This window comes from Lactuca serriola, chromosome 3 (assembly GCF_051521515.1).
Source record: "Lactuca serriola cultivar US96UC23 chromosome 3, Lser_US96UC23_V15, whole genome shotgun sequence".
Lineage (NCBI taxonomy): Eukaryota > Viridiplantae > Streptophyta > Magnoliopsida > Asterales > Asteraceae > Lactuca > Lactuca serriola.
In genome coordinates, this window is record NC_136410.1 from 9,512,193 (window position 1) to 9,525,043 (window position 12,851).

Here is a 12,851-nt window from a genome sequence, read left to right on the forward strand (position 1 = left end):
ATAGCTTATTTTTAGAAAACACAAACCTTAAATTCTAAGTCTAAAATCCTAACCCACACATACGAAACACGAAATCTATACTTTAAAAGAAAATATTCATCCTAGAGGTGGCAAAAATTGACACGACACGAAACCCGACACGAAATAAACGGGTTTGGGTAAGATATTTCAACCTGTTTAAATAAACGGGTTGACACGACACGACACGAAAGTTAAATGGTAAGGTTAGGGTTGAGAATTTCAACTCGAATATGACTCGAAAATGACCCGTTTATTTATATGCAAGTTTTTTGAATTATTTAAATAAACTAGAAAGATACAAAACCAAAATCATAAGTAAAAGAAAACATTCGAATTGAATTGTTTTGTAATGTTGAAATGACTTAGCCGTCTAGATCAAAACTTCATTTCAGTTTTTCCATTCTCTCCCAAATTACCCAGTCTCTTTCACCACTCTCACGTTCTCATGACCTTGTCATCCGCCTCACCAACTCCCACTCTTTTAATTTTGTCATTTGAACTTGCTATGACTTCATCTATTCTGTCTCAAAACTATTAGTTTTTCCTTTCTGCCTACCAAACTCCTACTCTTTCAACATGCTCAATCTTTAACGTCATATGACACGAAATATTTCAAGGTATAGCCCTAACCCGAAACCCGACACGAACTCGACACGAAAATAACGGGTTGACACGACACGACACGTTAATTAAATGGGTCGGGTTAGGGTCAAGCGTTTTCAACTCGTTTAGTGTTTCGACACGACACGAACCCGATATGACACGACACGATTGCCACCTCTAATCAATACACAACATGTTCTTTGTAATTAACATGTTTCTGAAACATAACCATTCATCGAAAGAGGACTGCTTGCTAAAATAAAACTAACGTCCACCAAAGACGGACTAATTTTCGAAATGAATTATAATCGCCTCTAGAAACTAATTTATGAAAGAAGTAATTCACCACCCGTCGCTTGGCGCGGGTAAATAGCTAGTGTGTGTGTGTGTGTATATATATATATATATATATATATATATATATATATATATATATATATATATATATATATATATATATCGGGCCCCCCAAACAATGCGGGCCCTGTGCAGTCGCACACCTGACATATGTTAAGGGCCGGCCCTGCTTTTAACCGCTACAAAATGGGGAATCTTCCCTAATTATTTATAAATTTCAAGTGAAATTAGTTTGCGGTTCAAAACAAATTAAAATTATCCTAAAAGAATACTTGAATTGATGAGAAAAACATATGAACACGAATTTTTGCTTGATAATATTTTTGTGCAAACTATAAATAAACTATATTATTTGGCCCTTAAAAATAAATATTAATTCGGATAATTATTACGACTCATATGAGTTGCTTAATTTTTTCATTTTTACTTTTCTAATTTTTTTGCATATTCGTTTCTACCTACACAAATGTTTCAGAAGTTGAATAAATGTAAATTCAGAGGTTGTTTTGTCTATTCTTCACAACATAGAAGAGGAAAAAAAAATAAAAATTCAACCAAAAAGTGGGCGTAAGTTTATTAACTCAATTCGTCCAATCGTCCCGCCGCTCATGCACCATCCCATTTCCCGATTAACGGCCAGGTGACGACTGGCGAGTGACGAGGCAAACAAACTGTTTGGCCCACTTCGTTAAGTTGTTTTAACAGCCCAACCAACCAACTGAATATCAATAAATAAAACCTAATATGGTCCACATACCCAAACTGAATCCAATATTTCAATATCTCTAAATAAAGAGAAACCTTATGACATCATCTAAAACAATCTTAGCCGTAGATTGTGTTTTCTTTATAGGTTTTACACTCTTAGATCAATTTCCTTACGTCACCTTGATCAAACAAAAAGTCAACCCGTTATATTAGGAAATTAAATATAGGAATTTAATGAAAATGATACTTAAATTCTTTCCAAACTTACAACTACAAAATTGGTTCCTTATTAATGTAAACCTTAAATTTAGGCTCTATTTTCATTCAAAATTGTTTTCCAAATATATTATATGTTGAAATCTCGGAAACTATTAATTTTAAATTGTAAAAGTTTTGGATATTATTATGAACCAATACACATTGAAGCATTATATCTTCTATTTTAAGTTTAAATGGGATTTCAATTGATTACCTGCTAATTTTCATCATATTGACTTGTATATATATTTTAAACCTTTTTAATAATCGATTTACACAAACATTATGTCATAATTCCTCCGCAGAAAACAAATGCAAAAAAACTTCAACCTTCCCATCAGTCTGATTAGTCGAATAAATGTATGTACTTCTTCGTTAAATCCTTTTAATCTATAAGTTTGATATTGTTTTTGAATTTATATGTTTTTACTCATTCGTATGTTTCTTTGTTGAATACTTATAATTTGGATGTATATTGTTGTTTTTGATTTTTTTTTATGTTGTGTTTGGTTCTTGGTTCCATCTTTTTAATCGGTTACTATGATCCTATTTTCGAAAAACAGTAAACTCAATGTTAAAATTGGATGTTATATATAATGAAATTATGATGTTAAAATTGGTTCTTGTTTTAGTTTCTATAATCTCTAAATATTATTAGAAGAGAAACCGTATGACATCATCTAAAACAATCTGAGCCGTTGATTGTGTTTTCTTTATAAGTTTTACACCCTTAGATCAGTTTTCTTATGTCACCTTGATCAAACAAGAAGTCAATCCGTTATATTAGGAAACTAAATGTAGGAATTGAATGAAAATGATACTTGAATTCTTTCCAAACTTACAACTACAAAATTGGTTCTTTGTTAATGTAAACCTTAAATTTAGGCTCTATTTCCATTCAAAATTGTTTTCTAAATATATTATATGTTGAAATCTCGGAAACTATTAATTTCAAATTTCAAAAGTTTCGGATATTATTATGAATCAATACACTTTGGAGCTTGATATCTTCTATTTTAAGTTTAAATGAGATTTCAATTGATTACCTGCTAATTTTCATCATATTGACTTGTATATATATTTCAAACCTTTTTAATAATCGATTTACACAAACATTATGTCATAATTCCTATGCAGAAAACAAATGCAAAAAAACTTCAACCTTCCCATCAGTCTGATTAGTTGAATAAATGTATGTACTTCTTCCTTAAATCCTTTTAATCTGTAAGTTTGATATTTTTTATGAATTTATATGTTTTTAATCATTCATGTGGTTCTTTGTTGAATACTTATAATTTGGATGTATAATGTTGTTTTTGAATTTTTTTTGATGTTGTGTTTGGTTCTTGGTTCTATCTTTTTAATCGGTAACTATGATCCTATTTTCAAAAACAGTAAACTCAATGTTAAAATTGGATGTTATATACAATGAAATTATGATGTTACATGTGTGTATACCTTTTTTAAAAATCAATAGACAAGACAATAGATGACATAACATAATATAACAGACGGGTTATACAAAAGACATGAAAGCCCTCATTAGAAAGTTTTCTTATGTCTCCGGTAGTAACAGAATAAGAATAAGAAATATACCTTCTCAACAATTGATGTGAGCTTTAAAGTTAAATATAAGCATCTTGTGAATGATGAAAATAGGCTCCCGTATTCTTTGTTCAAAAAGAATCGGTACCATACATGGGCAGGTAAGAATGCACGGTATAATAGAAGTGTGTACTCAACTAAAGTCAGCATTTGACCCTGAAATACCAAAGACACCCCTCAGAACCTTCTGGAAAAAAAATCAGGTATACTCAAGGACCAAAAATGTAATTTATTCTGAACTTAAGTAAAAAAAAGAAAAAAAAAAAGAAAAATATAAATTTTGTTGTTATACTATATGGTTTTTAGTTTTGGTTTAAAGGCAAAATGGTCATTCAAAAAAAAAAACTAACAGTTAGGCTGTTAACTTAGGCAATCATAAAAGTTTTATGAAACAGTGAAACAATGTCCAAAAACTACAACCTGATTCTTTTAGGGACCAAAACCGACAACTAAACATAGGGACCAAATATGTAAATTACTAAAAATAAATGAAAAAACTTTTGTTTATACTGATCCCCCCCCACACACACACACAGTTTTGAGGTCATGGTGGTGGATAGAGTTTCATCACTTCTACCTCTAATTTGCTCTTTGATTTATAGTAACGAATGTTCTTTGCTACCACTGGATCATTTCTTGCACGTTCAGGATCCATTGATATAATCCCTGTTGTATTTCAAATTCAATAACAAAATTGTAATTAATTAATTTTTCATTGAAGTTAATAAATTATAAATTTATCTCACTTCCTGCTCATCCAAATTTTCTCATTGCTATAGCATCAAGAAGTTGATCATATCGCATATTTTTCTAAATAAGAAACACTAATATCAATAAAAAAGGCTATTTAATTTTGTAATAAAGTTGAATTAAAAAATAAGTAAGTAAATAAATAAGAAGAAAAAGAACCTTGTATTACCATCATATTTTATGTTTGACCTCATCATCATATTTGAATCCTCCCATAATTTGAGGCATTGTAATTAACCAAAATGCAACAATGTTTGGATCTTTCATGCTATCAATAATATGTTGAAACACAAAAACAGATGTTTTGAAGTTTTGAAGTGAGACAATTGTTACAAGAGGAAAATGGATAGAATCGTAATTGGCATTTACCTCATAAGGGTTTTTTGTTTTTTTCATTATGTTGTAAGCTTTGCATGGAGGCTCGATGATCTGCAAAGTAAATAAAACTAAGGGGGTGTTTCTTTTTTCCTTTATTAAACTTTGTAGTGAATGAATATATGGATAAAATGTTCTATACTTAAAGATTGTAGATAAATATGGAAAATAAAACGCAATGGATTATGAGAAATCACAAAAAATAAGAACCAAACCTAGGAACCAACATCGAACAAAAACACTACTTTCTTTACTTCAAAAAAATCAGCATACCTACACATACTAAAAACCGTAGAATGACCTTCACAAAATAAATGTTATTTCATAAAAAAAATGAGTCTGAAAAATAAAAGATGGTGGTAAACCGAAGAACGCATATCAAAATCAAAAAAAAAAACGAAGATATAAATATAAATGATGGACCTGATAAATGATTTATGTCATAGTTATCCCTAAAATAAAAAAGAAGCCATCAAAGAATCTTAACATTGTCGATGATAGTGACAACAACTTAGATTAAGGAAAAAAAGACCTGATATTGGAGATGAAGTGGAAGGGGATGATTAACTTCATTTCAGATTTATTGGTTATAGTTTCTTTGTGGGGGGTTTTATGTGGTTCATTTTGAAGGAACATAAATAAGTTGCTATTTTTTGAAATAAACTGTTATATTTCGCAATATAGCTATAAAATAACAATATATTTTGAAAGTACATTGTCAAATGTTAGATTATACTTGTTTAGACCCATTTTTACGCATGGTTGGCTATATATAGTTGTTTTCCGTGTCACAAGTAAAAAATGTTTGAAGATACTTATATGTGACAAGCAAGGTCATTGAACTAATAAAACAAAAAATATTGTATATAAAGAGGTCCTTCAACGCTATATATATATATATATATATATATATATATATATATATATATATATATATATATATTTACCTATTTTAGTGTAATTTCTACACATTTCAATAATACCAAAAACTCTGTTTTTTTTATAATTATTTGTAATATCTATATAAATTTGTATTTTATTTATGTGTTCCCCGCATTTAACGCAGGTAATAATCTAGTTTTTTATGATATCGCAAGGCGCTTGAATTCTTGATTAAACATCCGTCAATCCTATTTTTCAAGATTTTGGTTTTACTATTCTACCAAAAGAACCATTCAAATATTTTACGGATTAGTCTTACCTTTATTTGCAACTAAGTTTTAGGTGGCAGTTTCCTTATGAATTACGATGTTGTCACAAGTGAAAATTGTTCATTTTGAAGTAAAATTAGATTGACTTTGGTCCGATTTAGCTTTCAATATTAAACAATAGGTTAATACCTGTAGAAACCACCGTTTAGAATAAAAATATTATTGATAATTTGAAATCGTAATGACTAATCAAACATTTATAAAAAATTATTAATTTACAAAGATAGATGTTTTGTATGTAAGTTTATAATGATTAGTTTAAATTAATATATACATTGTTATGAATATATGGTCTAGGTTAAAAGTTACTTTATATGAATGGTCAATGTTACTCGTTTGTTGAAACTTAAAAAGCGTAATAAATAAATATATATTTACAAACATATATTTTATATAAAATTAGATACAAAAATTATATACTCATTAATTTAAATTAATATGTAAAATGATTTGAACATATAAACAACATTCTTTATGTCTAGATTAATGATAAAATGATATAATGAAATATAAAATTTAATAGACCGGAAAAACAAAGACAATCAACCATGAAAATAACATTCTTGTATTGAAAATTATAAAGTAAGAGGTAATATAAAAACATAAATAAACATATGATGATAAAATAAATTACAAACTAGATGGGTATCCCTTGCTTCGCAAGGGGTAGAATGTATTTGTGAACTATTTGTGTTGTGTATGTGGAATAAGTTGTGTTTAGAAATAGACAGGTTACACATGCATTTCATTTTATTAATCAAACCGTGAGGGGTTAGAGTAGCATACTCAAAAGAATTCATTTCATTAGGTTATGAAAGAAAGAAACCAAAATGCTATTAATTAATCACATATTTTTGAAATACATTTAAAAAACAACTCGATTTCACAAATATTCATCTCGGTTTGATTGGTTTTGAAAGGCAACAGCTAAACAACCTGTTGTACCACCAATGGACACCTGATGGCTACAATAGCTACAACATATAAGGCAAAATAAATGAATCAGCCATAAGACAGAAATAGCTAACTGTGAATGCAAATTTTACATTGTTATAGCAATGAACTTTTGAAAATAGCTAATTACAAGTGCAATAAATATAGATTGTACATTTATATTGATTTTTACCTTCAAACATACATTTAAGAGGTAGATGCAACTAATATAACGTCAAAAAAAAGTAAATAAAATAAGAAAAGAAAAACAAACAGAGTTAGTAGTAAACATTGTAAGTTTTCAACTCCTATTTCTTTGAAAAAATATCCATTTATAACTTTAAAATAGAAAAGAATAAAAAGATTGTTTTCATATTTTTATATAAAACAAATACTATTCCAACAGTTCAATTTTAAATTTTTGACCATCTGAGTTGTTGGGAGCATGAGTAAAGTTGTCATTACGAAAATAACTCTTTGTAGAAGATTTAGGTAGAGTCGTTTTTTGTTGCCATTTAAAAAAATAGACTTTTTTACCCTAAGCTTTCATCTCTGCAACATAAAAACTCATCTTCACACCTTGACAACATTCTCCATTGTTTTTTTTTCTCCTAGGTGATGTCATCATCTTTCCTGGCATATTCACAACGATATTTATAATTTCAGAAAGATTTCAAGAACTAAAATTGGAAGTGAATTTGGACATATTTTGATAAAAACGAAAGTAGTACGTCATGTTCTTGAAATAAGCCTACTGTAAAGTAAGAACCCTAGGTTTAGGCATCCGACCATTGCCCATTTTTCCCTTCTTACCCCAAATAAGACGAATTTTGGCCCGCACTTTCTACTCTTCCCCTGTAAAGCAGCTAAGCAGCTGAACATGATATATAATCTGACATAAAATGTTCAACTAATGCTTACAAATTAAGTCCAAAATTATACATGCAAATCATGTTAAAAATAATGCAGAATTACATATTCGCCCAAACAATAAATATAAGTAATTAGATTTTTTAAATGATAATTTTGAAGGAGGATTTAGGTTACCTAACACCAACAATTAGAGGTACTTCTCCTGTTGTCATTGTTAGTTGGAAGTCACTTTTATAGAATATGTGTGATCTTCGCGTTGGTGGTCTTGTCTTGAAAGATTGCCAGGTTTGAAATCCATACTTATCAGATCAAAAAACTGACAAAAATAACACCTTTAATCTATTAATATCAAGGTTGTAAAAATCGCTCGGCGGTAGCTCGACGGTCGACTGGGGTCAATCGATTAATCGGTTTGGCGGGGATTAATCGGAGGATTAATAGGGGACCATAAATTACTAATAAAACTATTTTAAAACTTAATATATCCTAAGAAAAAATAATATTTGAAAATTTAAAACTTTTAAATTTTGAATTTTTGAAATATTTGGTATAATATTTGAAAATTTGAATATTTAAAAATTTAAAATTTTGAAGTTATGAAAATTTTGGTGTAATATTTGAAAATTTGAATTTTTTAAAATCTTCCCGCCAAGGACCGCCGAGGACCGCCAAGGACCGGCTAGCTCGAGTTTGACCGATATTGACCAATTTTTGCCTAGTACCCCTAATCGTAATAAGTTGCAGACCGCCTAGCGCCTAGGCCGATATTTACAACACTGGTTAATATACATGAAAAACTTAGAGTAAAGAAATATTAATGTAACAGGTCTAAAATGTCTATTTGACATTTTAACAAATAGTTGGTGGGCATAATTCAGGTAAGGTTTACCTCCTAATTTGTCCAACATCGTTGAATGACTCCTCTAGATGAGATTTTAGGTCAAATTAACAGTTCATTTCCTATAATTTACTCTAAACAACAATAAAAAAAAACCACAGAACCGCATACATAATTGAACTGAAAAGGTTGATTGTGGGTTTGAGAAAGTGCATGGCAAATTGGAAATGAAAACGTACAATTTGAGTGTAACAAGTTGTTTCTCCGAATTCACGTCGGGGTATTGCATGCATCAAACACCTGCAGTTCGAGCTAATAAGAAATTATTTGAATAGAACCAGCAATGCTCTCCAAATGATTCAATAGGTAGTAAACAATATCATACCTTTAATGGACTGCAAGTGTCCTCAGAACAAAGAACAAAAGACGAAGACAGAAGGTTGGGCATAACTTCCAAAATCACTCCAATCAGTGGAATCCTTTACAGGCAAATAATACGTTGCCAATTCCAAAATTATAAAAAGAAATTGTCAAATACCTAGAGTATATCTTCTTCATACCAAAGGAAATAAAAAAACTGCAAATACATTGACCAGAAACAAAAAGCAAATAAAGAAGAGAAAGATATCTGCACCTGACTCCGATTTCGCTTCACGGTGGTGGTGACTTCATTGAAGGCGATGAACAGACACCGAAGGTTTGGGAGGAGTTCAATCGCTACTCCTCCCGCCTCCCTAACGGAAAATCAAGTGTCGACATCCATAGATGGAGAATGGGAAGTGGTGTGTCGTGGGTGTCTCTATGGTGGTGGTAAGATACGGTGGAGACGAAGGGTATATAGAAAGAGATAGCAAGGAAGATCATGAAACCCATATCCTTTTCACATGATATAACCATTCCTTACATTAAAGCCCTGCATTTATCTTCACCATACTTGTTGAACCCATACCTACAACATATTGTAAAATTTCATATTTAACATAACCTGATAAAAATTATCTGAAACGAACAGTGTGAATGTAGTGATAATCATGATGAGATTGAAAAAAATCAACAAAAACATAAGCCATCAACTTAAATAAAGCAACAACCATTGTACATAAAGAAAATAACTAAAAAAGATGTTGGATTAGGTGAATGTGAGAATCGACCACAAACCCAAATCAAATTGAAGAACCCAAAACTTTTGTATTCTACGCCTCCAAAATGGAGCCTTAAAAACATAAACCCATCGCCGCAGTGTAGCCCCAACCTCCCCTCCGTATGCATGAAAACTAAATTCAAAAGTAATACTTTTTAGTTTGAAGATGAATTTGACATGGGGTGGTGACTATTGATGGGAAGATAGCCACGAAAAATAAAAATAAAAATAAAAATTTGAAGATCAAACCCAAAAATGGAAATAGGGAAATATCTAAAAACCTCTTTAAGAAGACGTGAATTTGGAAATATCTAAAAACCTCGATAAGAAGACATGAATTTGCAAATATCTTATGTTCTCCAGGCCAAACATGTCGATATCAGCCATTGACAGCTCTGGTTCCTTTGTCTATCGCTCCAACGATAGTTCTGTAATCCTCTGGTCAAACATACAAACTGAATGGTCAGATGAAAATACAACTCCTTTTGTCCTAAATTTCCAAACAACTTGTGATATCAAAATAAACTTACTTGCTGATTTCACTATAGAGCTAAGAATGGTCTTCAACATTCCCTTAAGGATTGTTTAAGACAGATGCTGAACCACCCCCTATCCCCAAATTAAGCCTTCAATAAAACCCCAAATTAGTTATATCCCTACACCGTAGAGACTTCAGCTATCCCGGGCAAAAACAAAAGCGTATGTATTTCTTGTTCAAAAACAATCGACAAAAGGCTTCATAGAACGAATTTTGAAGAAACGTAAATACAGAGAAGAAGAATTGGAGACCAATGTGAAATTGTTGACTACCTGACTCGAAGTTCTTAAGTGTGCGCTTCCTCTAGTCTCTTATATCTTATCTCTGTGCTACATGGATATTGAAATAGAATTGGGGAAGAAAGCGAGAAACCCTAAGTCTCTTCGATTGAAATCTTCCTAGGTCCGTGGCAATTAGCCGACTGTTCGCACTCGCCTCCTTCTCCGGTCATCACCAAAGCATATGAGAAGCATTGGAGATTGATGGCGGTGGAGAGAGTAAACCACTTGGATAAAGAATCCAGAGACATGGGAGGCCTCAATCTGTGTAGGAAACAGAGGGACCGGTGATGGGCATCGCCGGTTTTAGAGATTAAAACAAATTAGGCAAGAGAAGAACGTCATCTAGTGGTAGCGACAGGTGTATGCTTCCAAAATTGTTCCCGAGGTATCCGGTGGCGGTAGAGAAATTGTGGAGATATGAAAAGGTAAGTCTGAATGAGGAATAAGATGTAGACAATGTATCGGTGGAGGGTTAAACTAACCCTGGTAAAATAACTTGATGAACAATGATGGAGTTAGCTACTTAACAACAATCCAATGCAGATAGGGCGGAAAAATGGTGAAACAAAGATATGACCAACACGTGCCTATCAATAATTGACAAATTGTCATCAACTGCCCAAAACAAAATAGTCAGCAACAAATCCAGAAGATAACAAACCAGTTTGTGGCAATTAGCCGACTGAATCGACTCCTTAGTCGGTCATCACCAAAGCATATGAGAAGCATTAGAGAATGATGACGGTGGAGAGAGTAAACCACTTGGATAAAGAATCCAAAGACATGGGAGGCCTCAAACTATGTAGGAAACAGAGGGACTGATGATGGGTATCGCCGATTTTAGAGATTAAAACAAATTAGGCAAGAGAAGAACGTCATTTGGTGGTAAGGACAGGTGGATGCATCCAAAATCGTTCCTGAGGTATCCGGTGGAGGTGGAGAAATTATGGAGATATGAAAGGGTAAGTCTGAATGAGGAATAAGATGTAGACGGTGGATCGGTGGAGGGTTAAACTAACCCTGGTAAAATAACTTGATGAACAGTGATGGAGTTAGCTACTTAACAACAATCCAACGCTGATAGGGCGGAAAAATGGTGAAACAAAGATATGGCCAACACGTGCCTATCAATAATCGACAAATTGTCATAAACTGCCCAAAACAAAATAGCCAACAACAAATCCAGAAGATAACAAACCACAAAAAAAACAAAGGACCGAATCTGACCAAAAACCACCAATTTTACTATTCCTAAGCTTGGACAATTTTAATATATATATATATATATATATATATATATATATATATATATATATATATATATATAGAGAGAGAGAGAGAGAGAGAGAGAGTTGGGTTCAAATGTTTATAACAAGTAGTGTGTGCATGGATGCACCAATCACAATTTAGCAAATTATTAATTATTTTATTTATTATTTGAGGGTAATTATGTAATCTTTCATTTTAATTCTTTATTTAGTCTGATTCTTATCCCTTTATATTAGGCAATGATTTATGGTTGATTTAGTTATCATTAATTTAATTTTATTTATATAGTCGATGCAAACGTCCCCCCTCACAGATCACAATTGTCGATTCCATTAGCTGTTGATCAATTTGTTTTACACAATTGATGGATGTTTATACTGGAAATCGGAACCAGGTATTCATACATTACTAACAACATCTCTCTATGATAATGAAGATATTTTTCAAACGTCCCCCACACACCCTTTTACTGTTTTTACATATACATATATATCAAATCTGATAATCTTCCAGGAAAATGAAGATCAAAATCCCGGGAAGGATTTGAGTAATGTCAATGATCCCAAGAATCCGGTGAATGAAGTTGTGAAGAAAAAAAGAAGATGTAAAAAATGTTTTGGATTTCGTCATGATAGCAGGAATTGTCCTTTTGGATTGAAGAAAGCATAAAACTACAAGAAATTCATCAAATTAGTCGTTTTTATATATTATTTACTTTGATTTCAGTAAAATAAAAGTATGTTTTTGATGAATTATATGGTATTATTAAGTTTCAGTTCAGTGTAATAAAATTATCGTTTGATGAATTCTAGGTGTGTTCCTTTAATTATTATGTTTACAACTAATAAGATGTCTGTGGTTTTCTGGTATTTTTATGTTTCGTAGGATCATACAGTTTATCATTCCAACAGAATATCAGGGTAAAACACTACAGTTCTCATTCCAACATAATGTCAAAAAATAATGTTCATTATATTTCATAAAATATGTATGATGTTTCATAAAATCAAAACACATAATGTCAAAAAATAAATATTGTAAACAATGAGCAATACAAATAAGTGAACTTAAACAGTTTAAGAGTTAATTG

General features: G+C 31.4%; 1 long non-coding RNA gene across 19 annotated transcripts; it reads right to left on the bottom strand.

Moving 5' to 3' along the window:
* Window positions 1-6,671: 6,671 nt before the first annotated feature.
* On the bottom strand, window positions 6,672-10,962 carry LOC145091425 (uncharacterized). 19 transcript variants are annotated; one of them, XR_013702168.1, is made up of 8 exons: window positions 10,484-10,957; window positions 10,204-10,299; window positions 9,993-10,111; window positions 8,918-9,481; window positions 8,772-8,832; window positions 7,635-8,010; window positions 7,401-7,454; window positions 6,672-6,862 (listed from the first exon to the last, which is right to left on the bottom strand). It is a non-coding gene; the product is annotated as an uncharacterized LOC145091425 (long non-coding RNA). The 19 variants fall into 19 exon arrangements; XR_013702158.1 differs by having other exon boundaries at window positions 7,359-7,454; XR_013702166.1 differs by having other exon boundaries at window positions 7,359-7,454; window positions 7,869-8,010; window positions 10,484-10,952.
* Between the last annotated feature and the right edge of the window lie 1,889 nt (window positions 10,963-12,851).